This window comes from Colossoma macropomum, unplaced genomic scaffold (assembly GCF_904425465.1).
Source record: "Colossoma macropomum unplaced genomic scaffold, Colossoma_macropomum, whole genome shotgun sequence".
NCBI classification, from domain to species: Eukaryota; Metazoa; Chordata; class Actinopteri; order Characiformes; family Serrasalmidae; genus Colossoma; species Colossoma macropomum.
Genome location: NW_023495761.1, coordinates 1,228,355 through 1,244,066, shown reverse-complemented (window position 1 = coordinate 1,244,066; position 15,712 = coordinate 1,228,355). Strand labels below are relative to the sequence as shown.

The 15,712-nt window shown below is 39.7% G+C and overlaps 1 protein-coding gene across 2 annotated transcripts in view; it reads left to right on the top strand.

Annotated features, from left to right (window-relative positions):
* Positions 1-1,536: 1,536 nt before the first annotated feature.
* Positions 1,537-15,712, top strand: part of LOC118803002 (activating transcription factor 7 interacting protein) — a 52,216-nt gene continuing 38,040 nt past the window's right edge. For both annotated transcript variants that reach the window (XM_036563491.1, XM_036563484.1), the window contains exon 1: positions 1,537-1,834. The gene's annotated coding sequence lies outside the window, so the exon portion shown is untranslated. The remainder of the gene's footprint in view (positions 1,835-15,712) is intronic.

Here is a 15,712-nt window from a genome sequence, read left to right as displayed (position 1 = left end):
TGAAAGTCTGTTTTATCAGTTATATTCTGAACACAAATCCTCTGTGAGCTGTTCCTGACAACTATGTACCCCTGTCAAACGGAGAAAGTCGAGGAAAGTTTTTAATTTAGACAAAGAGCTGCTGCAAAAGCATTTTTCTTGAACAATGTGACTGAATAGGCTCCGCCCACCCCCCCCCCCACCCGGGGACCCCCACACACCGCCAGTCTTTATACCCTCCCCCCTCTTCCCCTGCCTCAGAGACATTTACTCCTTTTAATCTTTTAATCTTTCTTATGATCTACTGGATCCAGTGTTTTTTCCTCAAAATGCACCGAATCCACTTCATTTACTCGGTGTTTCTGAGATTGAACGGCGTGGCTGTTTCCGAGTGGTCAGCTCGCGGTCGATGCAGCCGCTGTGAAGAGCACCCAGGCGCCTAGAGCGAGAGCGGAACAGGGGGAGGAGTGAGAGGGGGGGGGTCTCCTCAGGACGATCACAACGAAAAACCGCTCCGCAAAGCTTTAGTGAAATGATTACTTATGAAATATTAAGAAAAAAATAGAACAAGTTAGGCTAATAAGCCGTATATGTACTGAACACAGTACACACATAAAAAGATGGATGTTCAAGGGTTCTTTACTACAGGCAAAGGTTCTGTTTAGAACCATACGTTCTGTGTGGTTCTTTGCATGGTGAAATGCAAAACTTCATGCCGTAACAATAGAACGGGGTCCCCTTCGGTGCTATACAGAACCATTTCCAAAGAAGTTCTACATAGAACCACATAACGTACAGCACATTCCCCTTCAATGTGAGCATGCAAAGAAGGGTTCTTTGCATATAGGGTCACGCAAAGAACCCTATACGCATGAAATGGTTCTATATAGAACTCATGGTTCTAAATAAAACCATTACCTTTACTAAAGAACCCTTAAAGAACCACCTTTTTTAAGAGTGTATGCTAAAATGATTATCGCTGACTGCTCATGAACTCTGGTAGCGTCTTTCTTGGTATTATTAATTATTATTGGATTAATAATATTTATCAGTTAATCAGCCTAAAAACCTCAAAACGAACTGGGAAGCGAGGCTAGATTAGCAGCAGTGCTAATGCTAAAGGAGACCAGCTTTGCTAACTAAGTGTACCACAGAAGTTGTCCGTCAACATGCGAGGCTGCAGCTGGTTTACTATTCGCTTATAGTTCGAATTTTCCGGTCCACCTTAAATGGTGCAGCAGTTACATTCTGGCGCCTCGGGCAGGCTGTGGACCTGCTGCAGCATTTAAGGTGGACCGGAAAATTCGAACAGAGCCGGCGAATAGGAAGCCGAATTCAGATTCGTCGTCAATACTGAGGCGCAGTTAATGAGGCTGCGCTCCTGTAACTTCTTAATGAACTCAGTAGATCACGTTTCACGTCGACATTTTTTTCTGCTGACGTTCGTCAGCGTGGTAGGAGGTCCTTACTTTCTCTCAGCCTCCCTTTCTTTTTTTTCATCTCTGTCCCGCGAAACCGCGCTCTCCCTCCCTCCCTCCCCCTCTTCGCCTTTGAACAGCCTCACAGCGCCCCGGCTCCTACACCGTTTCACTCACTCGCACAGACTCAGACACAGCCGCACTGTGTGTACAGTCAGTCAAACTGTGCGCTCGTGTGACCGCCTGTCTCTGATTCCGTCACCACCGACACGCGTTGACGACTCACGCTAAAAGCTCCGCGCGCGTTCGCCAACTTCGAAAACGAATCGAATCGCTGAATGTAAACAAACAGCGACGTTCTGTTAACTCCGGTTTACTGTCACGTTTCTCCGAGTGCTGGTGAGAACACGCGCTCGACCGGCCGGTGAAAACACTGGGTGAGTTCTTTATTTACGCTTTGCTGACCTGCTTTGGCTTCTTCAGTTCATTCATGTTCGCGTCTGAACCCATTCGTGTTTACATCTTAAATTCTTCTACACTTACTCGCTGTCAACCTGCTACTCTTGACCGCAGTTCAGCGGTGAGCTGCTTAAGTTTTGACCACTTGGCTACCCTCTGTCGCTAGTTCAGGTCTAAGGAGAACCTGTTCTGAGATCTGAATGGATCAGAAGTAGCTGGTACTGACTGTGTAATAGATTGCCTACTGTAGATTTACTTCAACTTCATTCTTTAATGTTTATTTTAACATCAGTCCAAAGCTGGTCTCAGTAAAAAAAATGTGGAACAATTGTTGTTTTAAAATTATTTTATATAATTCAAAAACAATAGCTGCACTTTATATTGTGTGAAAATTTGATGAATGGACCAATAGAAATGCTCCATAATTACTCTTTTTACATTAACTTGCATTAAAAATTAACATTTTTTACCTTATCTGGTAATGTTATCATTTGGAGATAAAGTTTTTGAGAATATTTTTGAGTATTCTGAGTACTGAGATTCAAATTAGCAGAACCTTAAAATTAGCATTTCGAGGTAGAAATTTCAGGTTTCTTCTGAGCACTTTCTAAATGTGGAGAATAGACAGGTATCATTATTGCCTGGGATTTTTAGCCAAAATTTTTGGGACTAGAGGTCAAAGCATGTGTATGAGAGTAAAGTTAACAAGATGGCTGTGCTCACTACAGGGGCGCTATATCTTCATTAAATTATTACTATTATTATTCTTATTATTATTATCACTATTATCTTGGAACTGTAAAATCTCTGGAAGTGAGAGAACTTCCATGTTCTTGCTAAAGCTGAAACTGCTTTAAAGCTGTTTAGCGCTAAAACATTAGCGTCCCCTGGAGTATAATGAAAAACTAGCCTTTCAAGTCTTTTAAACGCAATAACTGTGCTTCTTTAACTTAACAACCAAAGTAGCTTACACCAACACGTACAACGACAGATTCTGTAATTCTGTAAATTATTTCTGCATAAACGGCAAACATTTGGAATAGTGTCTTTTATAACAAGTGATTTGTACCATGATCGCCATTGGTTTAATTATTAATTGTCCAAAATGTATAGTGCAATTAAGTTATCAGTTATTAGTGGGTCAAATATGATTTATACCCCGATAAATAAAATAAATAAATAAAAATAAATCAAAGAAACAAAATTCGAGCCTAATCGCTAGGGTCAGAAATTTTGGAGTCAACTCTGATATTGATTCCAAGTGACGGGAATCAATAAATTAGATTCCAAGAGTCGATTCCACACAACATCTCAATCCAAAAAACAAAAGACATAGAGAACATCATCTGGCAAAAATAAAGAGCACAATGTAAATTATATTTGACCTTAGCAGGGACATTTTGAGAGCTAATGCTAGATAAATTAACTTAGCTGACTAACAGTGGCTGACTAAACTGTGCTTAGTTCTTCTCTCTCACCTCCTTTAGCTGAGTAGATGTTTTGGGACTGGGATTGTTGTTTGATTGTAAAGCAAATTTTCATTACAAATTTTACATTTTGCTTTGTTTTCCACTTTGTCTATAGTAAAATACTGCAGGATTTTTGGTATGTATGTGATGGAAAAATGCATTTTTCAGACAGTTGATCTAGTCTGTGAGAGCATATTCTGTGTTTACGCCGGTGTGGGCAAACTTGAAACTCATTGTTTAAAATTGAGTCTAAAGCGTTGGAGTTGATTCTCAGTTCCAGAATCCTTGGAATCGAGGAACCAGTTGTTTTCGGGACTGATTGTCAGCCCTACTAATCGCTTCTGTCCTTGCTATAGTGACATCTACTGTCTGTGGGTGGTTGGCAGTGTATGAGTAAAGCCCTTTTCACACTCAGAACTCAGTACGTTACTTACATGCCTTTATAGCTAATGTGCAGGCTTTGCGTCATTCACACCTGCAGTAGGGCTGGACTCAAATACCGAACTGTTAGGATATTCGTTTATTGGGTAGGTATTCAGTTTTCAATTTTGGGATTCTGATATTCTTTTTTATTGGCTATCAATAAAGATGAACTGCAAATGTTGTAACATTCAGGGTTCTCAAGAGAAACTTAGATGACTTAATGTTACAGTCCGTAATGCATTTTTTTTTACTTTATTTTAATTTGCTGAAAACAGCACCAAATGTAGAGAGAAGAAACTCAGGCTTTCCAGCGCTAACAGTTAAAAACTCTCGAAAAAGCTCCACTCTTGAAAACCCACTATTCCACCTGTATTCAGGCTCTTCAGCATAAAATCCTTGTACGAATAAACCTTAAACAGCCCAACGTAAACATTTCTTCTCTTTAAAAACACTTAACTACTTACAGCACGGTGTGGCGAGACCACAGTATGTTTTATCAGCACATTCTTATGTGTATTTATACCTTTTAATTGCACTGTTAAAACCGCTAACACGGCGCTGGACAGCATGTATTCTCAGGGCAACTGCAAACAGTTCTCTGCCGTACTGGACCCTTACTAGGGCCACAATGTATGCCCTTCATGCCTTGAGTTAGACCACCTTTGTGAAGTGCTGGTTAACTCTTGCATGCACTGCGCTGTTACCCCCTATCCTGCTGCTAAGAGAGGCTAGCTGGCCTAGTAGACGAAGTGAAGCTGTGCCATAAGAGCTACAGCATTCTGCGAGAAAAGCAGTTAGCCTGGAGATTCGGATTTTACAGTGGATGAAGTTGCGGATGTGCTTTCAACACAGGCATCGGACGCGGATTCCTGAAGCTTTGAATATTTGCTGTTGATTACTGCCGAAGCTCTGGTATTCTGGACCCTATCCCTGATTTGTAGCCCTTAAATGGTGTTTTACTGTGGTGCGCACGTTGACGTTTGTGTGAAAGGGTGTGAAAGTGTTTCGATTTTGTTAGTGATACTGCATCGCTTTGTAGTAGTAGCAGGAAAACAATGGAGCAGTTGTTGTCACTTCTTCTGACACTAGAACCATACGTTTCCCACTTGTGAAAACTGAAAGCCTGACTGTAAAACAAACCGACATATTACTTGACGTTTGCCATAGTGTATTGGCTTCTGTTCACACGAGTTTGTCCCAGGATTTTGACTCTTGCTTTCACACTAAAAACCTTTAGATACACCATTCAGCAATGAAACAGCAGCTCATGGGCTGAGGTCCTGCTCTAGACCCAGCCATGCTATGGATCAGCATTTGATGATATTTGTCAAGGTTGATGGGGAGAAGGGGTGAAGAAAGGTGAGGGTAACTCAGATGTAATTTGTTAAAGTGAAAAACTAAGCCTCTGAGACTGCCTCACACATTTTATAGGGGTGGCCAGGCCTAGATCTGTGCACTTGCTTTTAAAGCTAAAGCATTTGGTTACAGTGCAGTCCTCACTTAGACAACTCATTTTCCATAGACATTGTGTGGACGACAAGATACGACTTTCACAGGTTCTACAAAGATGGCTGGATTTGTTTGGATGGCACAATTACAAGGTGATAAATCTCCAACCAGTACAGTTGCCTGAAAAAAGAGCCTAGAGATTGCCCTACAAAGTGGTTAACATGATTTTCTTGGAGTAGACTTGTTAGCTTAGTGGATATATGTTGGAACCATGTAAATGGCCAAGTATGTGTGTTAGGTTCTTAGATTGTTATAGATGACAGATTCACGTTTCCATATTTTAGTGAAGGATCTTCAAATGATCTTGCATTATTGCAGTGCCCAGTCAACTGGCCTCTGAGTGCTGCGTTTCTAAACACATTTGATGCACACATGATATGATCCCATCCGCTGTGCCATAGCAATCTCATGAAGAAAGTGACGGATGTTGTTCAAAGGAAAATTGCTCAGTGCCCTTGTTTTGCAAGCCTTTGGATCTAAACCTGATGAAAGTTGTGATGCCCTGAATTTGAACCAAGTAACATGCAGAATCTGCAACAGACCAACCGGAACAATGGATGGTAACACCACAAGTCTTCACGACCATCTGCCATCCTGCAGACCTTTTTAGATTTCAGCTCTCAACATCTAGTTCCTGCCTGTTCCTTCTCATGGATCTCAAACTTTCATTGCCTGTAATTTCTCCAGTTCCTCCAAGTGTGATCACTTGAGGTGACTGTATGATGGCAGTAATCAGGTACCAGAAGTGGATACAGTTGATAAGATTACTTTTGAGGATCTGAGTATAATGCTGGAGCACCAGGATGAATTTCCAAGTCACAATTATTTTACCAAGTAAGCCATTTTGAGCTACTACAGCCAGGTCAAGTGGTAATTTCCGTCCACACCTCGTTCATTGTCCAGTTTTTCAGCATGAAGTGGAAATTAGAATGCCTCAAGGCGAGATACTTCCCGGAGACTCTTGAGTGACAATATACCTGCTGCCCTTCAAGCTTCTTTATAGGAGTAGGATTTTGAAGAGAGTTGCTGTTCGTACATGACAGCTCAGAATGGTTCAAACATTGTTGCAGCCATCCCAAAAATTAATCTGAACCTGGCTGTATTGTTCTGGACATAAATCTTGGAATGATGAACTTTATGTAACCAAGAACACTACTTGAGCTGCTGGAGTTTGCTGAACAATCACGGAGCCTGGTCTCTTAGTTGCTAGAGCAAAGAAACTTCAGATTCGTCACATCAAGGTTGAGCTCCTGCAGCTTTCTCCCTTCATAATAAAAAGCCTACACATGATTAGGATGAAGAGTAACTAAGTGTAAACCATGTGCCTTTTGGTCAAAAGGCATGTAACAAAAGGTAGGTGTGATTCCTTTGCAAGCCAATCATGTCTGCCACTCAGACCGGCAGCTCAGGGCACCTTAACAGGCTTTGTGGAAGGTGATAGCTACCCAGCTTTGTCTACGTGACCTAACATCTATGAATCACAATCAGTACTCTGGTAAATTGAGCACTTGTGGATTCTGGGCCACAAATATCTGCGTTATTGCTGGGTTTTCAGCGATAAGAAAAACATTCTTAAGCCAGTTGTCTCACAACTTTTTTGGATGGCACAATGTGATGCCAATAAAATCTTGGTCTAATTCTGTGGCAGACTGTGCGATATGTTTACGTGCTCCATGCCAGATTATGGTGCAAGAAAATGACTACGTTCATCTTCAACATTCTTCCATCAGCACCACCTTATTCTGATCTTGGCCATCACCATCGCCCTCTGCTTGCAATTGCCACAAATCATGCATCACGTAGGACTACCAAGTTAGCCATGAGGCTACAGCAAAAACACACTTGCACTTATGTGTGCTGGCAAACATATAAGGATATCTGACTTACTACCTTTTAAATGCTTCAGTGGGCTGTTACCCAGTGTCTGCATCTTCAAGTCACACTGGCTAAAAGAAAAATGATAATTTAATCACAGGTACTATTTAAAAAGCATATTGAACTTGATGTGAATGTTTCAGTGCGTTAAATCTGAAAAAATCCAGAAACCTCATGACAAACATTAGACTATAATAAGGAATGACAAGTACTGCTTCTGATAATGATGTTTCCCTGTGTACCAACAGCTGACTGCTGTGTATTTAAATGAAGTAAAGCCAAGACTGGAGTTTTGGATGATGGATCGGTGCGCAGAATAGAGCCAGACCGATATAGGATTTTAAAAATCGATACCGATTGCGATATTTGAGGATTTAAAAATTCGATATATTGGCTGATGTTCTTTTTTTTTCTTCTTCATAAATACATAACGTAAACAAAGATTTTCCCTAACATTTGTTATGCATAGTCATTTAAGAATCCTCACCAAGATAACACGACATAATACAGTTTAAAAATAAACTTGCAACTTTGGGATTTCACACTGTAGTATTACGAACACACAAACATCCATGGTATTATAGTTGAAAGAATTTAATAATTAACTGGATTAATCATCTGAAGCATCTGAACATGGCATGTTAAGGCCGTTACATACAAACGTGACACGAAGAAACGACACAAAAACTACGGGCAGAATATCTATGAAAGAGTTCTTTAATTCTTCTGGGCAAACTGTGAAAGTGTGCAGGATTTGGGAAAGTGAAAGGAGAACGCAGACTCTCTCCACATCGTTTCTTAGCTAAAACTTTCCCTAACAGCTCGGACCTCCGTAACTAATTTTGTAGATGCATAGTCACAGGATACAAAGCATTAGTTAGCTTTGTGGGTAACCTAATTTAGCTATGGACAGTGGTATAAGCTGCTGTAAACGATGTTGCCAGAGAATTTTTAGAAGTGACGAGCTAGGGAGAAACGATAAGATCGCTGTTTGTTTACTGTTTCGTAAATTAACCTACTGTCAAGTTTTTCAGTAGCTTAGCCTAAACCACTGAACCACCATAACATTAAACGTAGGCTAACTGTGATGTTTGCCTGACAGTACTGGCTTTCCCATTACTGCAGCAAAAGCAGGCATAGCTGACATGAATGTTGTCAGGCTTCGTCGTGGAGTACTCGACTCTGCTGATTGTTGTGATTTTTGGCATTACAAACACGTGTATGTTGCCAACAGGGAAGTTGCATAGCGCCCTCTGATGGACATATACGCAACAACAACACTGATAGCTGAAGGATCTGTCCTCCGCCTCTCTGTTTCTTTTTTATTTGTCATTTATTGGCTGTTATAACTGCAACTGCCTTATATCGGCTGATAATATTGGTGCGCTGATTTATCAGTCGGACTCTAGTGAAGAATGCTCATGCATACAAAATTGAAAGAAAAAAGTGATAAATACTACTTATTGATTTCATGGACGTTATCGATAAGTATCGATAAATCAAAGTGGTCCCATATATATGTGTGTGTGTGTATGTGTATATATATATATATATATATATATATATATATATATATATATATATATATATATATATATATATGTATATATTATTATTATTTTTTTTTGCTATATTGCCTAGCCCCTAAGTTTGGTTAGTTGATAAAGTGTAATTTATGAATGTTTGTGCTGTATTGGCTTGGTATCTCAGTGCACCCCTACTTCAGCTATTCTGCCTCCTATAAAGGATTCTGCTAGTCTATTCTAGTAACACATGGATTTGGGTGTTCTCTTTCTCTCTCTCTCTCTCACTCTCTCTTGCTCTCTCATTCCTTCTCTCTCTTTCTGTTTTTCCAAATTTAGTTTCGTTGTTGTTACTAGAGTATTTCTGATCCAAAAACAGCGTATCTTTTTTCTAAAGAGACGTTATGCCGTAAATTTTTAACATGGAGTTTTTGTATGGAAATATGTTTTGATTTTCATCCGCTTTCATTTGCTTTGGAGCACATTGTGTAGTGAACGTTATTGAGGAGAGTTTATATTCACTGTTAATCTTGGTAGATTTGATACACCCACTAAGCTCTCTGAAATGGTACAGTCCGTCAGCCAGTAATTTTCCACTTGCTCCTCTGCATTCACTGTGCTCACAAAGGGGAGGGGCATAACTGTGCATGTCCTTGATGCACAGTTTGGCTGTGCTCCTGCACCCTGCATTTTCCTGTGCGTGGGTTCATGTCCATGTTAGCCTGTAACGTGGAGTTTCTACTTCTGTCATTATTTTAACATGCCTGTTTTTTTTTCTTTTATTAATATTATTATTATTATTAATTTAATGCATACGATGACCATGTGTCAGAGATGGGGGTGGGAAAAAATACCTTGATTTGGTGGGTTGGTAAATTGTTAACAAACAGCACCTGGTTAGAACATGACTTCCTTCAGCCTTGCCCCAGATGCATGTAGCTTGAAGTACCTTCTTTACACAGATTTTGAAGCAGGTTTCAGTGAGACCTTAGTGAGTTTAACACACCGAGCAGTCGAGCCTAGTTTAGTACCCCTCCCACATATTATTTTTCACTCATGCCTCGTGTTACGGCTCGCAGACAGCCTGCGTCACCACACTTAATCATACGCTTTCACTCTCTGTCCGACTACATCAAAGATCGAATTAGAGCAAGGCCCGTCTTTATGGTCAAAGATCAGTCCTTCAGAATTGTGTTGCTATATCAATCAGTCTGTTTGTTATTTATGATTTGGAAGGTATCAGTATTCTACATGTGCTATTTCATTTAAAAATGAATTACTGTAGATCAGTGCTAATCACGTGTAATGGCAGATCCACATGTAGATGTTCTGAATGCGTGGTGTGTTTCTGGAACCGTAAAAAGACTTTACATATTTTATACAGTATTAATGCTTCTTACTGGTACTTGATAATAGTCCTTTGAGGGTAGTAACTAATTTACTTTATGGAAAAATGTCCTTTAGACAGATAACTTTCAGCAGAATATTTAGTTTTTACAATCAGCCTTGTGATACACATTGAGCAACAAAGAAATAAAGTAAAAAATAAATATATTTTATTAAATAAATAACAGAATGTGAAGTAACATGTTAACCCTAGCTAATTTGAAAGCTTTGGGTTAGGGAAGTAAAGTAGTATTAATTTTCCATATTTCTAGAGGAGAGTTAACCTTCCACATGGGAGTTGTGGAACCTCTTTATATAACCTCTGATGGACTGAGCTCAGACGTCCGGGTGGGATAGACTGCCACTGTAACACTGAACTGTTAACGCAGCTTAAATACCCAGAGAAATGGCTAAAATGCTGCTGGGAGAAAAAATGTTGAACACAATGCATAGACTCCTGAACATGGTGCCAGAGCGAAAAGCCAGAGTGGTGGCTCCGTGAGACCTAAACCTTGTATGGAGTTATGGAGTATTAGAGCAATGTTTCCTGGACACTTCAATTGTGAAGTATGAAAATGTGAAGTAAATTACAGTTAGTAGGTCTTCTTTGTCAAAAATCAAGTATTGCGCTTGGTCCAGTCTGAAAAAATATTCTTGCCCAGCTACTGAAAATCATCTTGAATTATTACAATACTGATGTGGTCTTCTACAGAGTTTTCTATGCAGAGCCACTGATCATTCAGCATGCCAGCTACATTGGTGGCCATTTTGTGTTATTGCATGAAAGTCTGGGATAAACGTGGGGGATGGTTATTGTCAAAGCCATGATATGCACATTCCAGTGCGCACAGAAGCTGCTTATTTAACCACTACAGAAAGCTTTTAGTACAATACAAGAAGAGCTCCTCAAGTGCTTTACATTTTTTTAAAAAACATATTTTTGAGCTTCAACAGTTTCTGCTGTGAAACTAGCCTTGAGGCTGATTCAGAGGTGTTTTACAACCATCCAGCTGTGATGTATTTTGTCTTGCAAATGTGAGAAATGTGTAAAAATGAGACACTGGACACACATTCACAGGACTGTGAACAAAATAGTGTGCCTAAAGTGAAAAAGAGAATTCAATAGAGAGCTGTAAAGTGAGCTTCCTGTTCTCTCGGTGAGGAAAAAACTGGCCTGAACTGGTTTCAACCGGTCACAGCAGCAGCACTTCCTGATTGGCCAACAGCTGAACAAAGATATTTTTTCTGCTACAAGGCTTTGCTAGCTGTTATTTGCTTAATTACCTCAAAGTTTTTTGTTACTTATTACATCCCAGATATGGCATTAATCAAAAGCAAAAATAGCAATTAGTTTCTATGAGATTGTTAATGAGAGTGATTAATGCATTACTGCATCTTATGATTAAACCAGCGATGTCGGTCTTGGAGGCTCACTGCGGAGTTCCCCTGATTTAGTGCTCTCTATTTAACTCAGCTAATTACAGTATCATTCATCAGTTGATTTAGGCCTGTTAGAAAAGTCTAAATACTAAACTCTGTAGATCTGTGGCTCATCACTGCTTCACAGTTAACACTCCTGGATTACACTCTGGAGAAGTAGAGGGACACAGGCCTATACTGAGCTGTTGCATAACGTTGTAATTCGGTATTAGTGATACCAACATTTGAATTAAAACAGTGGCTATTGATAATGTAAAATAGATCTCACTATTAATAGCTTTTTTATGTCTATGGACTGCTCTGCTTTTATAAGCATATTGTGATCCTCTGTGACTAGCCTGGTCACAGCTGACGCAGCTGTACTATTCATGGATTAAATCATGAATTCATGATAATAAATTCCTGGCTATAATACACAAGAGGGAGTGCTACCTTGAGATATTGCCTGTAACCCATGGCATAGTGTGATCTTAAGTGCATTGTTGCGATTATACTTACAGTCATACCACAGTTTATTTTTATTATAAGATTTTGATACAATTATAACACAAAAAAAATGTAAAAAGAATGTTTATTTGCTTATTCTGCAAAGAAAAATATCTCTGATCTAGCACAGATGGGTGTAACACGTTTAAAAGCAATACCAGTAGCTCATAGCAGATAGAAAATATGGTACTATTAACTTAAACTTTTGACAGGCTACACTGTCCTTATAAAAATTAGAGGAAGTGTCAGCTCTCACTTCCCCACCTCATGGATTTGTTTCTTCTCATCCGTTTTTGGCTAGTTTAACTGTGTTTTGGCTTAATGCAGTAGCCTATTTAACGCAGCACATCAGCGCGATGATGCGAGATGTCAAAATTAGAAACGGGATGTCCGTTAAAGATGTAGCTCTTAAACTTGTGTTTGGTGTGAACAGCTTTGTTGATTATAGTGGGAACTTTCTGGTTTTGCCATTGTTGCTTGTTTGCATTGTTTATTTATTTATTTATTTCCAACATGCTTGCTAAAAAAGTTGTTGCCGTTATTTGTTTCAGTGCTTTATCATTGCCAAGTTAAAGGTGGGAGATTTGTTCGGAGTGCCATTATCCAGTGATATTAGCGCTCCTGGAGTGACTCTCAGTTCATCACATCGTGAAGTTGGAACGTATGCTGCTTTCGCATGTTTGCGGTAGACGGACGACGCCGAAATGGATGTTCCGTTATTTTCAGTGGAGCCATGATGGAAAACTCTGCCATTGGCAATGGTGCATGGAGCACAGCGCTGAACGAAACGATCCATCAAGAGTTCAATTTTCCAAACTTTTACTGTTGACCGTGACTGGAATAAACCGGACGTTGATTGTTTGGGGGGATGCAGACGCCAAATGTGTTGTTACTGAATTCCAGATGAACCCAGTATTATACAACAATAAAAGAGTACAGTATCATCATTTTTCCACCTTAAATAAACAATCTACACTGATGAAACACTCCTCTAATAATCACCCACTTTCGCCAGCACCACGGTCAACCCGCCAACGTATGCCTGGCTTCATGCTGTTGTCAGTCACATACCAGTGTGATGTTTTTTTCAGCGTAAACATATGAATGCAGAATAAATGTGGTGTGATATTGTTAATGATATTGCTAGCGATTATTATAGTAAGAAAGAAAGTGCTGTGTAGCTTGGCTGAATAATGGGATACTTTGCCTTCTTCGTAATCACAAAATAAAGAAAATTCTCGTCCAGTTCTCTTTTTTTTCCAGTTGAGATATGTTCTCCTGTGGGAAGAATACAGAATAGCTTGTCCTACTTAGTGTCTGGAGCTAGCCAGAGAACCAAAATATGTTACAGCTCTCTGCACTCACTGAACCCAGGGCTGTCAGATGTGACAGTAAACACAAGTTACAGTGAGATAACCAATACCATTTAGACTGATCATTATCTGTCTTGAAGTACTTTATTTTGGCTTCGTTCAAATATGATAACCCAATCGTTTTTCAATTTAAAAAATCTGTATAATTTTTCAACCTGGTGGTCAAAAATGGTAATGCCTGCAAATCTTGTAATGTTTTCCTGGCTGTCTTTGTTTGAGGTGGGGGAGGGGTGCTTTGTGCCAAAGTGAGGCGGTCCAAGTGTTCAGAGCTTCACATTTTTGCTAAATCCTGCTATGCTCCATGTTGTTTATGTGGTTGTTTTCTTCAGTAGACCTTTGAAAAACATGTTTAGCATTCAGACTGCTCCCCATATTAGAGAAAAGGTGTTTTCCTGTGCTCTGTATGTACTTACAACAGTAATTTGACTGTTGACTGTTGTGACTGATACCAACAATAAATTGTAGCTTACCGTCGCTCAAAGATTGCTGTTGTCAGCACCTCGGAAAGCAAATGGTACAGTCCGACCTCGGCTGCCCCTCCCCCACCCGCTTTATTTTCTCTTGCTGTGTCAGAATATCAGCTAAACTGCAAACTCTCCTCAAGCTACAATGATGATTACTCAGGAATACCTCTTGGTTCACCGCTTTGTAAGAAACAGTGGAGTTTTATTCGCATTTGCATTCAGCATGAGGAAAACCCCACTGTTGATTAAGTAAACGTAAACCATGTTCAGAGAGCAAAGGCTGGAAAGTTGTCAAAAAAGGTTTCCAAACAGAACCACAAATCATTTTTTGATCCATTTAAGAATTTTAAACAGGTCCTGTGTCTAAATTTAGTGGCTCCTCCTGGCTTCCTGTCGTGTTGACTCCCCTGTGTGCATTGTGAAGTGGTATAGTCCATGCAGGTCTGTACTTTTCCACTCAGTCGGCTCTTTTTGGGTCTGCTCCAGATGTATAATGCCGATATAAGTGTGTAGCCTTTTGTAGAGTTGCGGTTGGATAGAAAGAAAATTTCCCCATAAAGTGTTAATTTTTTTTGGCTGCTTTCTCATTTTGTCATCTGTTTTGGGTGTGGCTATACGGAGAACGTCCAGCTGGAATTTGTCTTTTTTGTTGTTGTTGCTAAAGGTCAGTTTTGCTGTTGGATTGGGTGAGAGGCTGTTTTTTCTGTGCATGTATGTGAAACACCCCAGCACTTAGTACATGGTACTTTCTGAACATCCTCCCACCACCACCACCAATACCACCACCACCACCACCACCACCATTTTCCCTCCTTTTCCTTGCACTGCTGTCCAGATCGTAGAGAAGCTAGTCAGCCCTCTACTTTGCAAATCAATTGACAGAAATCTTTTGAGGATTGTTTTTTTATTTGAGCACCTGTGGAAGGTTACACATGTGCCTCTCTTTTCTCATAGACTGGTTTCTGTGAATATTTTTTTGTACAGGTAAAAACACGTGCTAAATATGTAAGTTCTGCTAACTTTTGTCGCAGCCGTTCACAGGCTAAGCTAACTTATTTGTCTTCTAATTTTACTGCAGTCATTCGCTACATAATGCTGTTGTCCAAACACAAGAGAATAGGTTTTTGCTGGATTTATTCTAAGTGATATACCAGCACTCAAATTTGATTAGCAGTTTAAAAGTATGCGTTGTAATTGATTTATGCAGCTAGCTAGCTAGCTAGCTACAGCTACTTGGCTAGCTAGCTAATTAGCTGCTTTGCTAGCTGAACAGCAGAGATCTTTTAAACTGGTTTGAGAATAAGCTGGAATTCTTGGACCCTCATAAATCTTTTGCAAACACTAACTGACATCGTAGCCATTCACTCAACGCTGGTACATGAAGTGGAACGTACTATTAAATCTTTGCTTTTAAAATGAGCTACTTCTACCTAGCTAGCTAGCTGACTAGCTGCTCTGTTATTTAAAAAACAGAAACTTTAAACTGATTTGAGAATGAGCTGAAATTCATGGACCGTTATTAATCTTTTGCAAGTGCTAACAGACATCGTAGCCATTCATTCAACGCTCGTACCTGAAATCCAAAGTACATTAAATCTTAGCTTTTAAAATTAGCTGCTTGTATCTACCTAGCTAGTAGGCGCATAATTAGCAAGGCAAATAAAAGCCTTTCTGCAGTTTTAGTTGATTCGAGTTTTTGTCCACTTTAAACTGATTGACAGTAAACTGATTTGTGTGAAAGGAATGTCATAAATCTTTTGGAAACACTAACCGACATCGTAGCCATTCATTTAACGTTGTTACGTGAAATGCAAAGTACTAAATCCTAACATTTAAAAATGAGCTACACCGATCTAGCTAGCTAATTAGCTGCCTAACTAACAAGGCAACAGAAAACCTGTTGGCTGC